The sequence below is a fragment of the Corvus cornix genome, chromosome 6 (assembly GCF_000738735.6).
Source record: "Corvus cornix cornix isolate S_Up_H32 chromosome 6, ASM73873v5, whole genome shotgun sequence".
Lineage (NCBI taxonomy): Eukaryota > Metazoa > Chordata > Aves > Passeriformes > Corvidae > Corvus > Corvus cornix.
In genome coordinates this window covers 34,063,888-34,083,966 of record NC_046336.1, presented here as the reverse complement: position 1 = coordinate 34,083,966, position 20,079 = coordinate 34,063,888, and the positions used below count along the sequence as shown (strand labels likewise).

The 20,079-nt window shown below is 43.3% G+C and overlaps 1 protein-coding gene across 14 annotated transcripts in view; it reads right to left on the bottom strand.

The window, feature by feature from the left end:
- Positions 1–20,079, bottom strand: part of PCDH15 (protocadherin related 15) — a 633,986-nt gene that overhangs the window by 444,648 nt on the left and 169,259 nt on the right. For all 14 annotated transcript variants that reach the window (XM_039553538.1, XM_039553554.1, XM_039553537.1 and 11 more), the window contains exon 3: positions 18,548–18,625. The gene's annotated coding sequence lies outside the window, so the exon portion shown is untranslated. The remainder of the gene's footprint in view (positions 1–18,547; positions 18,626–20,079) is intronic.

Genomic DNA, 20,079 nt, shown 5'->3' with positions numbered 1-20,079 from the left:
CTCCATCCTTCTGATCACCTCTTCATGTCGAAGTTGCATGCACAGCCATAAAACGTGAGAGACCTGTGCCCATATTAACAGAGCATTTGAGAATTGTCTGAGATGTCTTACATCTACACACCCCAAAATAACCCCAAGTAACATCAAACGGGGCTTCCTGAGGATAACCACAGCAAACCCCACCCTGCCTACAAAGCCAGTGCTGCTGACCAAGCACTGCCCTCTCCAAAGCCTCACCCACAGCAGTTACAGAAGAACCAGCTCTGCCCAAACCAAGCAGCACCTCCTGCCTCGAGCCATCTCCCTGAACCCAGTGGAGCTCCTGGAGAACACGACAATGGTGAGCTCAATCCCAGGGAGAAACATCCAACTGACCCTGGGCCACAAAGCCCTGCACACACCTGATCCATTACTGACCTTGAACAGACCACAGGAAACAAATGCAAAGTAGTCATCACATGATCAGGGACTGCTGCTGTCACATGCTGGAAGATGAAGATGCATTTAAACCTTTTACAGTCAGAAAAACCGAGTAAGAAATCTGGTTAACTGGTTTGATCTGTCAATGCTGGCAGGGCTGTAAAATATGCAGAATCAGACTTACTAGCTCTTATTTTATATACATTTACATCAATTTATACATGGCCTATGTAACAAAAATGAGACCTGCACGAGCACAGCTGCTCTAATGTGAAAGCACCTTGTGTAAAGCAGGAAGGGAGTTCTACATTATGGAATGTAGGGTAAGTTTTAGCGAGTCAGTCCTGTGAGGAGCGGCTGAGAGAGCTGGGAAAGGGGCTGAGCCTGGAGCAAAGGAGGCTCAGGGGGGACCTTGTGGCTCTGCACAAGTCCCTGACAGGAGGGGGCAGCCGGGGGGGTCGGGCTCTGCTGCCAGGGAACAGGGACAGGACAAGGGGAAACGGCCTCAGGCTGGGCCAGGGGAGGCTCAGCTTGGACAGCAAGCAGGAATTTCTGCATGGAAAGGGTGCTCAGGCCTTGGCAGGGGCTGCCCAGGGAGGTGATGGAGTCACTATCCCTGAAGGGATTTAAAAGCCACGTGGGTGTGGCACTTGAGGACATGGATGGCTTTGGCAATGCTGGGGGAATGCTTGGACTTGGATGATCTCAGAGGTCTTTTGTCATCTAAATGATTCTAAGACACACCAAGACAAAGTAGAACACAGTCACTGAATTCCAAACAGAAAACTGAAATTGCTGTGCAGAATCACAGGAAATTATTGAGACTTGCTTGAAAATAGTAAAACCAAGAGTTGCCTGCTCTAAGAGAATCAAAGAGTTCTTTAAGCAAATGATCATAAAAAGAATAAGGAAGAATCTGGGTGTAAGATAACAGCATGACATGGGAAGAGTACCAGATCCAGTAGGAGAGTTCAGATAAATAAGTTCAGGTGAGAAATAAGTGATATCCTTTCTGTTTTAAGTGGATAGGGCTGGAATTCCATGCCAGAGCACACACATATTCCAGCACAGAATCAGCACCTGAGGAAACCATCAAAACCTTACCAAGAGGCACAGGAGCTCTAACTTAAGCACTGTGAGGAAAAAAAATCCTGCAAGAGCTTCCCAAGCCTCGAGACTGGCACCAGGACAGCTTTAAACTCTGGTAGCCAGGCCAGTGCTGAATAATCCACAATTTGCATAATTTGTCCTGAACATCTGCCCATTGCATCAGCTGTGGCACTGGGAAGCTGCCCACCCCTTAGATGATGACCAGAGTCATGATTGATCTTCCTTTTGGTTTTTTTTTCCCCATTTGTTTTGATTACAGTTCAACCCCTGCTATAAACCAATTTTTCCTCAGGGAATTCCCTGACATCCCATTAAAATATGGCAAATGTAGCAGAACCCAACTGATTCTCTCTGAGAACATCCGCAACTTTGCTAACTGCTGTAGGAGCCCGGTGCACGAGGTTTATTCTCCACTTGGGAGCAGTCCTGTGTGCTGTTCCCGTCTGCTGATGGAAGAGGAAGGAATTCTAGAACTGTGTGGGCCCAGCCATGGCTGGGAGATGCCTCCTGACAGCTGAGAAATGCTGTGGTGGCACTCACCCCCCATCCATGCCCTCGGCAAGCTGGAGTTCTGGCAGGGTGAGCTGGCTCACCTCGAGCCTCAGGGACCAGAGAATTTCTAGATCCAAGTTTAGGGAATGATGCAGACTGGGATGAAGGAAAGCCACAAAAGGAGAAGAAAAGCCACCGACTTGGCCCCAAACACAATATCCAATGGAGACAGAATGGCAGACAAAACTGTAGTTCCAGACATAAGACCAGACATTCTAGACAGAGATGGCTTTGTATGATTTGGGGTTTTTTTGGTGGGGGAGGTTATTGAATTAATTTCCAAATCAGTTTTCTATAAATAACAAAATAGTTTAAAGTGTGGGCATTTATAAAAATCTCATCTTCAGTGCTACAGCTCATCGTGCTGCTTTGATTTCTTCCATGGCCTGCACTGCCTGTAACTGGCTAAGCAGGAGAACACATTATGATGAACAATCTATTTTCTCTATCTAATCAAGACTTCCTAAGACAAGGCAAACAAATCTAGCAGCGTATTGAACTCTCTTTTAAACAAAAATGCTTTCAGAGATCACTCATTCTGCTTTCTCGGGTTTTGCAGTGATTAAGGATCGATTCATGTGAATTCTCTTTGTTTGCACGTCATAGTCGTGAATAAACAGTGGGCTCACAGCTGTGGAAACAGCTGCTTTGGACTTTAATAACTACACAGCAGCTCTTGGTGTGAGTCTCCAGCCCATCTTTATGTTGTGTGAATGTCAGACTTGTCTAAATGTTCATTATCCCCCAATTAGAAATTATTGCTGAGCTCTGTGGAAGTTCACCTCTCAGGATTAACATTCACCTGTGATTTGTCAAGTGGTTCCTACAACCACATTTTTATTGACTTTGTAGAAGAACTTGATTAGGAAGAGAGTCCCTCAGGCTGAGGCAGGAGGTATGAAATGCTGCCCTGTCCATTCCAATTGAAATGCAGGCACCACACACTCCTCTGAACTCAGTGAAAGGAAGGTGGTTCCAGCCTGTCACAGCAGCTCCAGGGAGCAGTGAGCAGACAGAGGTTACAGCAGCATCTATTGGACCTGTAGCCTCAAATTGCTACCCCTGAAATAATAAAGCAACAAAAGACTTAAAAAGTATTTATAGCTCTCATGTATTCCCTGTCTCAGAGCAGCTGGGCACATTTTTGGGGTTAGCAATGAGAAAGGAGTGTTGGAAAAACTGTCAAAAATAGGAAGCCAGGTGATAAATCACTCCCTGCTCTGCAATTATGGAAAATTAAAAAAAGAGAGGTGCTATCCTAGCTGGGAGTTTATTGATTTTGTCAATTAGAATTCTCAAAGTACCCAACAGATCCGCTTTTTCATACCAGCTTCTTTGAAATGAGTGATAGCCATTATCACTTCAGTGATGTGAAGTAGTGACAAAGTCACTGAGGGGCAGGAAAGTGGAGGGGTTTATTCTAAAGAGCTACAGACACACCCCAGCTCTCTGAGGGTACTTCACTCGATTTTGGCAACCCAACATTCCAACAAATAGCATAAAAACATAATGTTTTTCAAGACAACTGTAGGAAATCGTGGAACATTGTTCTTCCCTGCCAGCACTGTGTTATCAAGGCCCCAGGAAGCAGATTTAATGAACCTTTAAATGACCCTTCTCCCAGAGATCATATTAACAGTGTGGTCACTGTTGCAAAAAAATAACCTTCCCCGAGTCCCGACAAAACTACTGACACTTCTATAAAGTTTTACGAGCACCATGTTGTGTGTTCAGAGACAAAGCATTCGTCTTGTTAGAGATCATTAATCACGGCATCACAGTGTTTTGGATTGGAAAAGCCCTCCAGGATCAGCGAATCCACCATTCCCCCAGCACTGCCACGTTCACCACTACCCCCCGTCCCCAAGGGCCACCTCTCCATGTCCTTTAGAAAGCTCCGGGGATGGGGACTCAGTGCAGAAGACACACTACGAAGTTCTGCAGGAAGACAAACTGACAGAAATTCACTCAATTCTTGGCAGGAATTGAGTTCACCCGATTCTCTGGACCACGGGACACAGACAGCACCCCCACAGAACAGCCCTGTGTTTTATGTGGGAAGAACTGTCCAAGTGAAGATCTCTTTTTCCTCTTTGAGGGTCAACTGTTCCTACACAATGGCAAGAGGTAAAAATACAGAAGGAATGGCAAGAGGTAAAAATACAGAAGGATGGAGTTTGTTTGGTTGGGATCAGCCCACAGGAAGTTTCCAGATGGGTGGGGAGCAATTCCAGCTTGAACTGAGTGGATATAGACCAATACCCTAAGGATGAGCAGTCTCTGAGTGCGCATGGATAAAAACCATGACGAGGGAAGGCAAATCAGAAAATATTTGGGTTGAGAAACAAATAAATTATTTTTTTGGGCTATATCTGAAAGGGGTTGGAAATCCTTCCCACTCAGCAGTAACTTATGAAAAAAGGATTAAAAAAAAAGAAGGAAGCAAGCATAAAAGTAGATGGCCATGCTAATGCTCTTGACTTCAGAAACTACTGATTATACATTTCCTAGAGTTTGCTTTTCTAGATCCCACTCAGTTTTACAGAATATAAACAGACCAAGACATATCTACATTCAAGTCAGATGTTGCCAATAATTTTCAGTAATATTCTTATGAGGTGAACATAAGGTTTAGCATCTGCAATCTGTCTGAGCTGCTGGGATGGTTTAAAGGTACCAACCTATCAGATTCATCAAATTTTGGGAAGAGCAAAGAAACGAAACTGTGTATTAAGCTGAAAAAAATCACACTGGTGTGTATTTAAGAAAATATATGCCATGTCCAGTAACCTCCCATTATTTACACACAGCCAGCCATAAATCTTTGCAATGTGTGACCCAGGAATGCCATCTACCAATAATCCTGAGACATCGACAAATCCTGTGCATAAATTGTAGCACGCATTGAAATAGCCAGCCTGTGAGAATCTGAGAGTTTAAACTGGTGTGCTTCCACCCAGAATTGTTATTTATTTAGGGTGGTAAACTCCAAGATCACTGAGTCCAGCTGTTAACCCAGCACTGCCGAGGCCACGACTAAACCACGTCCCCAAGTGCCACATAAGCTTCCCTGAGAAACAGAACCCATACAAAACATGACAGCAAGAAATGATAAGGCTGTGACATGACCCTCAAAAGACCAGAAATTCTCAGTTAAGTTCATAAAACAGCTGATCTTTGTAAGTCATCAAAACCCCAAGGGAATGATGTGAATTTATATTCTCTGAAAATGTGGCCCCTGGAGCCTCAAACACGGTGTGCAAAGGAAGAGAACAGAGATCTGGCTGGAGAATCAAGTCCATTTTAATAATGACTTTCCTATTCTGTCCGTAGGCAAAAATCTTTCTATTATTGCAACTACAGTTCTTCCTGTAACACACCAGAATTCTTGTGACGTGAGCAAGCAGGTGGAGACAGCCCCTGCCGGAAGAGGGAGATTCAAACTCAGGGTGCTTATACACGTGAAACCCTTCTTATCACACATTCCCAGTAAGCCTCGCAGCAGGAGGGAGTTGGCTGCTGCTCCTGCACCAGAGGAGCACTGCTCTGCTATGGGATCACTGGGACTGATCTCATTTTGATGTCTGTCACTTGTCTCTAAAAGCACACCAATTCAAGCCCCGACTTTAAGAGGTTTCCTGCAAAACTCCACTGCTGCCATGTGTTGGTTGCACACCTGCTGAAGCCTTCGACCAGGGATAGCTGCTCCTATCACCTCAGCTGGGGTATGGAAGCCCGGAATCTGTCCAGCAGTTTCCCTGATCCTCCACACAATGGCCAAATTCAGCAGCACTGGAAGCACATCACTTTTATGGATCCAGCACTGGCCCCACCACAGGTCTGGAGCTGGTATTTGACAACTCAAAATACTTCCAAGTGCTCCACTGCTTTCCAAAGACTTCTTGACAGAGACCTCTGATTTCAGTGGTGCCTCCCAAGGCAGCCAAGTGGCCTCTGAGGAGAGGACAAGGCTGGCTGGAATGGGGACCTGTGTGAATCCTAGAATGCTCTGGGATAGAAAGGACCTTAAAGACCCTCCAGTCCAACCCTCCTGCCATGGGCAAGGACATCTTCCACTAGACCAGGCCTTGGTCCCAGAGAGATCTGGAATGGAAAAGTTTAAAACCATTCTCAGGAAATGATGCACCAGTTTTCAAGCAAAGCCACAGCTGATGTTTCTGCTGTGATACGAAAATTTGAACTTTTTTTGCCTTTTAAGTGGAATAGTCAGTTCCTTCAAACTTGCAAAGGAAATGTCATGGAGAGATGAGAAGGAAGAGATGTGGGAGCTGAGAGAACAGGAAGACAGCATTAATTATACAGAACCTGACAGGTAGAGAAGAAAACGTTATGCTTTCCAAAAGGAAAAGAATGAACAGATGATTGAGATTTGCCATCAGGCCCTGAATATTCCTCCCTTCTGGAACTGTGAAAATAAATCCCAGGATCTCAGTTAAAAGTCACCTGAGCTGGATAAAGCTGCTCACCTGCCCTCAGGTGTTGGCTGCTGTGCCACTGCTCCTCACGATCAACCATGGGGTCAGAAACCTGCTGGTCCTTTAAACTCCCTTTTCCTTGTACTTTCCACTGTGGAGCAGCCCTCGAACCCAGACACTGATCTGTGCAGCCAAGGTCTTCCCTAAAGGATCAAATTCCAACTTAAATCAGAGAGGGAGAAGCTTTGTCTCAGATCAGTAAATGCAGAGTGAAGAAAAGAAGAAAATATGATGGCACTGGTTCTGCAGTTTGGCCGGGATTTTTATTGGAATTTTGGAAACTTCTACAGGGAAATGCACTACAAATGGGTCTCCCTGGAGTTCCTACATGGAGGAGGTGCTCTTGCACTGTGGCACCTACAGCCGTGGCTGCTCCTGATTATCTGAAAAGGAAAAGATTTCCCAAGGCATGAAACTGCACAAGCCAAAACAATTCACAGGTGCTTAAGCCCAACACTGATTGTTTCCTTCAAGGAATATTTTGTTTCAGGTTTTTCCCCTCAATCTAATGTCAACACTTGTCATTTAAACAAACACTCCTAATTTACTCTTGGTTTCATAACACAAATTACTTTTTCTATTACTCCATCTATTCTGTTATTTAGCTCCTGCTTTATTTACCAGTTTGTTTTGCATATAGAACTCCCCCTGAGCAATTCCTACATCAAGGCCTAAGTTTATTTTTCCATTCCTTTTCTCCCACTGTTTGTGTGACTCAGACTGAGATCATAGAAAATCAGGTGAGAATCCTTTCAATGAAAAATTCCTGTGAGAAAATTCCTTTTGTTTCACCCAAACGAGCTCCTGGCTTCCAAAAGTTTGAAGGTCAGGGACTTCTCAGGCCAGAGTTTATTTAAATTGTAGTCCATTTTTCTTCTGTAATCATGAGCAATTTCGCCTTTTATCTTTTTTGCCTAGTTGCAGTTATTTTCATCACATATTCTGATTTTATGTCCCCTCTCCCCCTTCCTTTCATATTCCCTTGGTCTCATCCTGTTAACGACAGGTGCTCAAAACTCCTGTGACAGACCACAACAAGAATGTAATTTTAAAGGAAAAATCCTCAGGTACTTCAAAATATCTTGGGATTTTTGATTGTGATAAATTGTACCTTACCACAGCTCTTAAAGTTCAGCAGGTAACCAAGAACTCATTATCAAAAAGTGGTTTGGACACAATTACAGCTAAAATCTTTCCTTTAACACTCTCATCATCCTGTAGCACACAGTTATTTTTGCATGTCTGTACTTACTTAGCATGTGAGTGTGTGATTTAATAAAATACAGGCCTTGATAACAGAATTGAAGGTGGGAGGAGTGTTAGAATTCCTGGGTTCTTCTCCAGACCTTTCACCCATCAGTAAATTATAGCTCAGGGACAAAAGTTCTCTCTCTGCAAGACCAAAAACTTCACACATCTGAAGTGATGAGGCAATCAGAGATAGAAATTGAGTGGGATGATGAAATAGAAACCCAGGGGTACATAAAGTGTATTATTAGATTTAAAATATGACACATCACAAGTCCTGAAAAATACTTCTATTTCAAATTAATAAACAGATGCTCCAAGCTGATAACATGACACAGGTACACACCAACTGTAACACCAAATAACACCAGATAGTCAGGCCCCAGAAAATCCTGTCATTTTTATACATTTCTGGCTCAAACCATTTTGAGTCACTTTCCAGCTTTATCAGAAAAGACTGCTCGTATGCTGCTTTCATTTCCTTGAATCCTCAGAGATTTCTCTAATCATTGTAGCTCCTTCAAAACAGAGCTCATTAATAAGCAAAATACCCGAAGACAGCTAAAGTTTTGTGAGTTAAGTGTTGATTCACACTGGTGCCTATACCACACATAATTTGTTAAATGCCAGGAGATGATAAAGGAAAGCGTACACAGATTTTAAAAAATAAGTATTCCAGAAATAAAGTACATTAAACACCCCTCTCGAAAATCACCCCCCCCCAAAAAAAACCCCAAAACAACCCCAAAAACACAAAAAACCCCCCAAAACAAATAAACAAGCAAACACAAAACAAAACCAAAAATCCCAACAAAAAACCACCCAAAAAAACCCAAAAAGTGGGGAAAGGAGAATGAACAGCAAATGGATTGAGAATCATGGAATCATTTAGGTTGAAAAAGGACTCCCATGGAGTCCAACCTTGTCCCCACCTTGTCCCCAGCCCAGAGCACTGAGTGCCCTGTCCACACGTTCCTTAGACAGCTCCAGGGATGGGGACCACACTTGTCTAATTAACTGATTAGCCTGATAATTTTATATTACTAAGCTGACCTCTGATTTTTCAATGTCTACACTGAAACAAAACATCCTTAGGGACAGGAGCTCCATTTTCCACCAAACCCCAGAGCCTCCTGCCTCAAGGAAGCAAGGAGTTATCTCTTTAAAAATAGACTGACACACACAATCCTTGACTTTCTAACCAAGATAATTTGGGAAAACTCATACAAAATGAACATATTCCATTCCTTGACTATTTCTTTTCTATGAGTTCACAGCCCAGAGGGTTCCTTCAGAATAACTGTGCAGTGGGAGGAAAGCGCTCCCTGCCTTTAGTGCCCTGATTCTGCCCCAAAATGGCCCACATGAGCTATAGGTGTGTCTATCTCATACATTTCCATTTCACTTCTTGGAAGCCTGCAGTAAATTGTTGACACTCAGGCGTATTTTTGCTTCTTTCTGGAAGTCATCTGTGGTTTTTTCAGGTGTTCTCACTCACTTTCATTTCATCCCTTAATAGTGTATTAAACCCCTGCCTGTTTAAGGGCAATTGGCAAGGAACTCTCTACCCACACTCTGATAAAAGTTGCTTGCATTTGAAGTTCCCTACCCATATGTTTCGACAGAAAACAACTTGGGGTTAAAAGATCTTAAGTTGCATTGGTTTCATCTAGAGGAAAAAAAAAATTGCTGGTTAGATATCCGGTATTTCTTCCCTTTATGTCCAATTTTAGGTATTTAAATATTGGAGTTGAATGGTTTCACCATAGGCAACTCAATGAATCAAGGCAATGCTTGTAACCTAATTTCCAGCACAGCTTTTTTTTTTTTTTTTAGGATGGATTTTGTCTGTTTTCATTATTTCCATTATTTCCTACTTGCTTCAGTGTCTGTGCTCATACACCAACGCCACATACTTGCTCTTCTTCTCCCTGCTATCACATTTCTAATAGAATATACAGGACATAATATAATATATGTGACATAATATATGGATGTACACCATTACTTCTCTCTGAATTAATTTTTTCTTGATCTTGGGAAGCGTAAATCCAATCACTGCCAGGTTTAACAGGGTGAGAGTCAAGATTTACTGGGTTCTTAACCACAGCCTGGTTTTAAACATGACCACAGACTACTGCTAAATAAGTTTTTTTTAATAATCTTTCCAATCTCTATCTCTTCTGAAGAGTTACTTGCCTGCAACAAAAGATAATGTGTTTGATTAAAGGTGGATATTTTTCCTCCACAGCACACGTAGATAATGTGCTTTAAAGTAGTTTGAACTTTCATGCTTCATCCTTGTGAATGCCCCCACATCAGGACAGCTGCAGTTACTGTGAGCAATGAAAATAAGTATTTAAATAGAAAACATTTCCATTTGAAAAGAAGCAGCAGCTTCAAAAGATATGAGTGCAGCAAGGTCTTTTTTCTGCTGTGCTCTCTTCACTCTTTTGTTAGGGAGAAGACTGAGAGTGATCCATTTAGGCTGGGCTTTGCCTCAGCTTTGTGTCTGCAGTGCAAGGGAAGGAAAGAAATTCAAACAGAGAACATGGCAGCTGTAAAACCACCTAAAGTGCTACCAAAGTCGTGCAATCATTGGACCAATAAGGCTGGAAAAGACCTCCAAGATCATCCAGTCCAGCCTTCCACCAAATCCCACCACGGCCACTAAACCATACCACAAGGAGCCACATCCACTCATTTTTTGAACAATTCCAGGGTGGTGACTCCAGGACTGCCCTGGGCAACCCATTCCAATGTTTAACACGTGAAGCATTGGGTCATTGGTTAAACTCGGGTGAAGCTGAACCTGAAATACGAAGAAAATTTGTCACATGGTGTCTTGGGGTGACTTTATGATGTGTATCCCGTATCGCTGCCCTATGCCCAGAAATCAATTTTTGTGCCTTTCTATGCCTCTGAACTGAGCCTGAGAGGGGGAAGGAAAAACTGAGCAAAACTTTCTCAAAGCAGTTTGCAGCTTGTGAAGGTCACACAGAGATAGCAACTTTGTTTTCAGCTGCGGCAGGGAAGGGAGAAGGCACCTGGCTTGCTGCTCCCAGGTCAGTTTCTGGCCAGTTGTTCAGTTTCTTTTTTCTCCAGAGAAAGATTGAGAGTTGAACTTCTTTTCCTTCCCTGGAATTTCGGATTTTCTCCCTTTTCTACTGGACTGCTTTAACATCAGAGCACATCGGGAGAACTTTCCACCAAGCACAGGGGGCCTGGCCCTGGGCCAAGCCCCAGCTCTGAGGAGACCAAAGGGAGGACTCTAACACTTTCCCAGGTTTTTCCTCCACAGCAGAAGATTTTATTATTTAGCATTATTTTCCTTTTCCCGCGTATTTGTTAAATAAATAGTTTTTATCTCTTTCACTTTCCTTCGAGGAAAATTTATTTTTCCCGAACCTGGTAGGGGAGGGGTGGTTCCTGCCTTCTCTCAGAGGATATATTTCTAAATTTGGCCAAACCGGTACACATGGAAAAAAAAAACAAAAACAAAAACAAAAACAAACCCACAAAAATTAGCGACTTAATGAAAAATAAAGTATGAGTAACGACTTCTCAAGGAATATATTAGCACTGGCTGGATTGGCAATGGGCCCTCTTCAACACTAATTCTGGATAGATAACATTAATTTATAAATAAGCAGTTTTAGCATTACATCCAATATCCCTCTTGCTCAGCACACAGCAATTAGAGCCCTTGAGAAATCACACTCCTAAAAACATTGCTTTGCTTGGCACAATCAGTTGGCCGCCCCACAAACTGAAGGAAAAGCATTCTCACCAAATATTTCCAGTGGCCTGATCACTGGGATCATCTGGGAGCTGTACAGATCCAGTAGCTGCTCAGGATTTACACTGCTATTTATAACTTTTCCTTCTCAGGATGTGGAAATCTGTCTAGCACCAGCAGAGTCACCCAGCCACACAAGCAGATCTCCTGGGAGCTGAAGAAATTAACCCAAATTAAACCTGACAAGTTCATGTCACAGCTTCCAGAGTTACAGAGTCATCCAGGCTGGGAGAGACCTCCAAGATCATCAGCTGTCCCCCAGCACCACCAGCATCACCCCTAAACCACGTCCCAAGGGCCACATCCAGACAACTTTTGAACACTTCCAGAGATGGTGACTCCACCACCTTCCTGGGCAACTCATTCCAATGCCTGAGCAATTTATTCCAGTGCCTGACCACTCCCTTCCAGTGAGGTTTTTCCGCTAATATCTGATTTGCACCTTCCCTGGTGTCACAATGCTACAGAAATGTTGGGGATGAGGTGCCTCTCTCCAGTCCTGACATCACCAACATGGAAATCAGTAAACCCCAAGCTGAGGCACTGCAGAAAATTTCACATCAGGCATAGAAAAAGTTGATTTTCTTTTTATCCTTTATAAAAATTGGGACTAAATTGAGTTTTAAGTTCATCTTCTCTAAGATACCATGGTAGGGAGTCTGAGAGTGTATACAGTCAGTGAATATTCAAACTCTCTATGCAAGACATATTAGGCAAATATACTTAATAATATGCATGTTGTTATATATACATATATATTTAATAAATAAATTTAGCCAAATTGAAGAGTTTTTTTGAATTTCATAACACACAAAGTCTGCACCCAATTTTAAGATATCTCTCAGCAGACTAATTCATACTTTGAAACCATGTCCTTGTAACCTTGAAGGAATCAGAAACATTCATTAGGGATGAGACTTTTTTTTTTTTTTCCAATAGGTTTGGTAACACAAACCTGTTGTGTTAAAAAAAGAGATGGAAAAGTGTGCCTGCTACTCCATGGCACCAGTCTGTAACTGTGTGGGCAGAACTGTCTATGCAGAAGTGCCCCCCAAACCCAAGCAAATTGCACAACCTGTTCCTCCAACTGGGGATATACAAAAACTCTCCCCCAATTTCACAGAGAGAAAGAGCTCTAACTTCAAAAGGGAGACCTTTATCCACAAGCTTGTTTCAGGCATAAATTATTACGCTGTAGCATATGGAATGCTTGCCAATATTTACCTCTAAATCACCATCTTACTCTCTGGCAAGATGGAACACTAAATTAGAATCACAGAATCCTGGAATGGTTTGGGAGGAACCTTAAAAATCTCCTCTTCCGCCCCCCTGCCATGGGCAGGGATGTCACTCCCTAGAACAGGTTGCTCAGGGCCTCATCCAACTGGCTCTTGAAAGAAAACTCAAGTAAAATTCAGAAGTTATTTAGATGTAAAGGTGCCAATAACCCAAAAGGGGGGTGCCTCCTTACGTTAAAGGAACAAGAAAAACGTTTCAGGATTTTGCTATTGATCCCCCATCTGGAACTATTTTTGGCTTTTTTAAAAACACACTATTTGTTTTCAGCTGTGAAAACCAAACTCCTCATTACCACAGAAGTCCTGCTGTTAGCATCAAAAATGCCCGAGGCTGGAAAATTCCTCTGGCCCATGGAGTCCAAGCTGTGCCCGATGGCCACCTTGTCCCCAGCCCAGAGCACTGAGTGCCACGTCCAGCCCTTCCTTGGACACCTCCAGGCATGGGCACTCCAAAGCTCCCTGGGCAGCCCCTGCCAAGGCCTGAGCACCCTTTCCATGCAGAAATTCCTGCTGCTGTCCAAGCTGAGCCTCCCCTGGCCCAGCCTGAGGCCTTTTCCCCTTGTCCTGTCCCTGTTCCCTGGCAGCAGAGCCCGACCCCCCCGGCTGCCCCCTCCTGTCAGGGACTTGTGCAGAGCCACAAGGTCCCCCCTGAGCCTCCTTTGCTCCAGGCTCAGCCCCTTTCCCAGCTCCCTCAGCCGCTCCTGGGGCTCCAGCCCCTTCCCAGCTCTGTTCCCTGCCCTGGACACGCTCCAGCCCCTCTGGGGCTCTCTGGCCAGGAGGGCCCAGAACTGGACACAGCCCTGAGGTCCCTCAGCAGGGCCAGCACAGGGGACGGGCCCTGCCCTGGGCCTGTGGCCACCCCATGGCTGGCACAGCCCAGGGCCCATTGGCCTTCTAGATCCATAATCTACTGTCCAACTCAAATTGTCTCCAAGAGCAGGCAAATGACACCGTGGAAACTTTGGGTTGTTCTCCCCATCCACCCCTTCTGTCCGAAAGCATCGCTGGGGGAAACAGAACCCCTTCCCTTCCTCCACACCTGTGACAGTATGCTTTGGAAGTGTAATCAGCTCCAAAACCATTCCATGGACACAGATAGGAGGGGATTCAGATGGTAGTGTTGCAGAAAGGCTCTTCTGGGCAGGTGAAGGGAAACTTAACACTCCACCTTGTTTACAATAGGTAGCAAGGGCCCCTGCTGGCCCACACTCTTTCCTAAATGAACTTAAGGGGTGACAGCATCACTAAATAGACACCTGACCTACCCTACACATATCTGCCAGCAAATCTGTCAGTACAGGCTGGGAAAACACCCTCTCTTCGCAATCCTCAAGGCACAAATGACCCACAGTGAGTGCAGAACACCTCTGCTGCTTCAGCCTGTGCTTCAAAGACCTCTTGTGATGACACAAACACCACAGATCCTGGATTTCAGTTTGTCCCAGAATGCTGTGCAATAACACAAAGACAGTTTATTCTGTTTCACAGCAAAGCGAATACAGGAATATGAGTAATTAATGCAATTTTATCAGAAATGGAAACAGTTCGGAATTAAAGAGTCATTAAAGGCACATCTGGGAAGGGGTTTTGGAGAGAAAAATTGAACAGGTATCACTGCTGGTATATATCCTGCACTTCTGAGCTGTGAGCAACTAGGAAAGAACAATTGCACATGGATAGCATTCCAGCAGGAGGCCTGTTTTATCTCACCAAAGCAGCTCAGCCAGAACACTTCCCCTCAGGCCCGTGCCCCTCTGACCAATGCTCCAGTTTGAGCCTGTGCCTGGCTCCCTCCACAAGGACCAAACTTAACAATAAACAACCCCCTCTGACACTAGTCAGTCTGCAAAGGCACAGAAATGCTGCTCCACTCATCAAACAGCAAATAAATGAACAGTTCCCAAGGCTGTCCCTTGGACAAGGCAGTTGGGAGCACTCCACAAGCTTTGCCCACCTCACCACCTCTCTCTGCTGGACTCCTCCTCACCCCATGCTTCTGATGATCCTCTTAAAACTGCAACCCACCACTGCCCTCCATCCACCACTGGCAACCAGCCCTCAGAAGAAAGTTTGTTGTTCGAGCTACTCAAGCCTTCCAGCTTACAGGAATTATCCTCTCCTAGTTAAAGAAACGTGGGGTGAGCACGGCAGTCCTGAAACCTCGACACTTCATATTCAGCTGAGTAAATTGGAATGGTTAACACTGAGTTAACAAAAAACTTTCCCAATGCAAATGAAACCAAATAGCCCAAACTTCTGCCTACATCCCACACTTCCTTGTCTGATCCCAGGTCAGGGACTGGAAGCACAGGATCAGCACACACACAGAAGTATCCATGACAGACAGCCCACCTGATCCAGCCACTGCTGGATCAGTTCCTCGTTTTCATGTCATCCTGGGAAACTGAGAGCTCTGATCACAACGTCAACATGTGTCAAAAATTCATTTCCACATCCCACAAACTGTCTCTCAAATAACACATCATGCTTCAAAAGAAATTCCAGGAGAATTTAATGCTCAGAACATTCCCATCAATTTATTAATGCAAAAGCTGAAATCAATTCTCGACATCATTATTTTAGTTTTGCTATGAAAATGAATTGAAAATATGGACCAGGTTTGTGCATTTCTTTCTCTGCATGGTAAATACATCAGCTCAATGCAGCCTCCTTTGATCTGGGGGACTGTGATGCAGTGGTTTCCACAGAGACTTTAGGGCACAGACTGCAGTTTGCCTGGGCCTCTACAGATAGTCTGGAGTGCAAATACAAGTGAAAAAACCTGACAGAAAGCAAGAATACCACTGTGTTCCTTAAATGTAGTTGCCCCTTAATGTATTATTACAACACAGAATCTACTGATCATAGAATTATAGAGTTCCACACTGCATTGGGTTGGAAGGCAATCCCTTGATTTTTTACCTTTTTTTGTCTTGTTCACCAAGAAAGACTGATCATTTGAGGTTTAATTCCATCAAAACCTGGCCTTGTTTTATTTTAATTTTAAACATTTTGGGCATCACTGAGGAGCTCACTTTACTGAGAAGGCATAGCCATATCCCTTCAGGGTCTGGCTGTCTTTGGGGTGTCAGCACAGCACTTTGCAGCACCTCCAGTGCATTTGGGACACAGACAAGCAGAGCATCCATGTCCACCTCCTGCGGTGTCAGGAGCAGATAAAGCCTCCCAGGACACCCAAGAGATAGGAATGTTAATAATTCTCATGCTGAGGGTATTCAGGGCCTTGGCTGAAAAGATCATTTCATATCAAACAGATAACCAGAAAGAAACCAGACACCTCAATGACATCATCTCCATCCATGCCACTGCACCCACACAAGGGTTAAATGATTTTTGAGATCATTCCAGCCCCAAAGGAGCTCAAGCTTGGCACGTACAAGATTAGAGGGGAGAAAAAAGGCCACTCTAAATTATGCTCAACAATGACACACTGCAGTTTCAGAAACTCAGGAACATAAATCAATATTAAGTTTCTGAGCTCTCTTGACAAGAAAAACAATCATATAATTACAGAATCAAATGAGAGATGAGTCCACGTTGTAAGTATTTGTAAGCAGGTTGATATCAGTCGTACTTTAGAAACAAATATCTCATTTACAAGCCAATTTGAGGAATATAAGCTGCCAAATTGAGCCTGAAGCCTGAAACCCAAAGTCTGCAGGAAGAAGCCAGTCCTCTAATTTCCTGCATGACTGGAGATACAGAAGTAAGACAAAGTGTCATTTTATTAAGGCTCAGAAAACATGCTTTTAAAAACTCAGGTGGGGTTTAATTCCTTGGCTTCCAGAGTTTTAGAAACCAACTCTTGCTTAAAACAGCCCAGTGCTGAAGCTTAATGGGCTGAAGGCAATCTGTGTTAATGAAGTCCACTCTGGAGTGGAGTGGATTTGCTTCTCTCAGTGCCTTTAGCTTGGAAATAGCCAATATTTCTTTCTTCACCTTATTATTAGTAACTGTGGGGATGAGAAATTATCGATCCATCTTAGCTGTCATCTTGTTTAAACTTCAGACTCCTCGTGTGCTCGAGGGACTTTTGCTGTTTGTCCTAATTTAAATGATTCTTAGAACCTCAGAGGGATGAAACTGTTCCTCCCCTAATTATGCATTTCATGCCTTGCTAAACTCCTTAACAAAACTGAGCCAGTGTTTTGTCTCTGACAGGGAATTATTTGTGGGGAAAATCAGTGCGCATTTGAGTGGCTAAATTGAGAATCAACCAAGCTAAAACCTCCTGATTTAAATAGCCACTGATTATCTTGAGCTGATCTTTCAAAGTAGCTACTATATGGAATTTCCATGCTCCTTCCTCTTGGAAGGGGACAACTGAGTATCACATCATCATCTTATTTATTTGGCTACTTCCCTGAATAAAAATAATATGAGGAAACAAGACCACTCTGCTCATTATTTCCAAACATTTTCCCTGGGAAACAACCCAACATCAAAATATTTTATCATCACACTCCCAGCATCTAAAAATTTCTGCTTGTCTGGCTGTTTGTGGCTCCGTGCTGCCCTTCTCCTCAGACTTCTGCTGCTTCTAGACACAGCCACCAGCTTAAAACTGTCCTTTCTTGTCTCTAATAACACCCTCATGCCCAGGTGCTGAGCCCCTGGACCTGTGACACAATGACTTTCCTTTTCTCAAGGTATTTACAATTATATAGATTGCTTGAACATTTCTTTTAGCATTCATTTTAAAGCTCAAAGTGTTTAATCTGCCCTCCCTTCCTGTACATTAGAACCTCTCGTTGCTTCTCATGCTTTTAGCAATTAATTTTAACAGTTCTTCTTTTTTTTCACCTCTGAATATGGTACAATACGGAATATGAATTCACAGCAGGCTGTATTCACCTGGTTAGTCCTCAGCTTTGAAGAGAAATACAAGAAAATACACGAACCAAAAAAGAAAAACCTTCATGTTCCCAGCTGTGACAGCAGCAGATCAATGTTTGCTGTGCCATCTTGACTTGAGTGTCTCTTCTATGATCATTTCTCCAATTTATATTCATTACAGAACACCTGCCAGATCTGTTACCCAAATTATTTGGTGTGCCTGTTGTATCCCCCAACTCCTTGTGCAATCAAAGCTCAAGTCTGCTTTGAGAATCACCACATAAAAAAAGATTGATTTTCATCTTGGAAATGTCAGACTTCTGCCTGTAATGCTCAGCTACATTTTTCAGGAGCAGTAAAGTTCAAAAAAGAGCCCCAGCCCTGACACATCTCTGACACATCATGATGGATGTGACAGTTCTGCTGCTTTACTGCCAGAAATGTCCTGCAACAGAATGAGGCAATCAATGAAGAATAATAAATCTATCCCAGAGCCCAGAACTATTTTTTGTACATGCAGAACAGCAGAAATGACACATTAGTTATACCTCTGGAGGTGATAAACCATCGCACTTTCTTTGCTATTACACAATTCCAGTTAAACAGTTTAATCTTGACCTATTTTATCTGCTCAACACTCCACCATCAAAACTCCCAATATGCATTTTTGGATTATTAATGTAGTGGATTAAAAATAAGAGGAAAAAAAGAGAGAGGGGGAGAGAATTGAAGACACACTTTCCAGTTAAAAGAAGAAGTTTTCTTACCATTTTTTCTGGTCCCTCTGTCAGTCAGGAGAACAACTGCTGCTCCAAAGGAATCTGCTGAATTACGTTCCCTTCGTCCTGGAACACATTGCTCCTGATTAATACTGACTCAAAAATTTTACCTTGAGCACACAGCACAAATACATTTCATTTCCCTTTTTTTTGAGAAGTCCCATGTTTGAGATAAATTGCAGCAAGTTTGGAAAAGTTAATTTGACGTGCATAAATCAAGGCTTTGCAGAGAAAGGATTGGTTTGATTTATAACCAATGCCTTTGAGTGCATTCTCCCACCTATCCTTCAAGTAACAGCCTTGATTTCAGCAAGAGGGAATATACTTCAAAATATGTATTTTCTGAGGTCATTTGACCACGCCACCAACAAAACAAGCCCAGCTGTGCCAGCTCAAACATGGTGATTTAAAATACATGAGTTCATTGCACATTTTCAGTACACAGGCTCAATAAATTTAAAAACTGTTGAAGGACTAGATTGATGGTTCCTTGTGCTTGTGTATGATTTCCGAAATGCATCCATGGATCACTGTCATAATTCAATTTCTCCCATTATTTTATACATTCATAAGCACACGGACAATATTTAATGCTGCAGTAACTGAGCTTGGATGAGGCAAAGCACACGGAACAAGCAGGTATGTGACTAAAGCTCAGTAAAACTGGGAATTAGGAGGAATTCCAGGGCCAAAGAACTTCTCTTTATTCATTTGGCTTTTCCTATGCTGCAGTTTTAAAGGCAGGAACATCCTGGCACTCTCTTGCCCCCAAAGGGCACTGGCTGCATTTATAACCAGGCTGAGGAAGGAACAAGAAGCAAAGTTTCTTTTCCTTTTGTACAAACCTTTAATAAGTTCCTAAAACTGGAAGTCAGGCTCTGCCCTGGAGCGGTGGGGACCTGGCTGTGAGGAAACACTCAAGGTAGGGAATGAGTTTGGATGACACCAAAATCACTCCTGCTACCACTCGGTGGTAGCCCTTTGCTAAAAGGCTGCCCCTGAGGAGCCCCGTGAAATGTCAGATGCAGAAAATAAGAACAAAAAGCAGATTTCAGCGTGTCTGTGCTTGGGCACAAAGAAAAGTTACCACTTATTTTTGTGTGTGGCCTTGTTATCCCTGAAACCCCCTGGTCAGACACGGCTTTGCTCTCCTGGTTCTGGGAAAGAACAAATTCTCCCAGTCCACCCAAGGAAGCTACAGCAGGATCATGAGCCACTTCCCATGGATGATAAAACGTTCCCATGACAATCCCTCTCATCTCTGCATCTCATTGCTATTTCCAGCAAGCACAGCTTGGCTTTTTCCAAGTGAAATCAACAATGCACTTTCTGAGGAAATCAAAATTAGCAGGAGCAGTGCAGCACGGCTTTGTAGTTGTTTCTGACAATTAATAAATTAACGTAAGTGCTGAGGGAAGAGACAGAAAATAACTCAATGGCTATTTCCCTTCAAGGTGGATGAGCTTTTTAAAGAGTATTTTCTCTGACATCAGTGAAATGCTCTGAAAATAGTTTGCAGG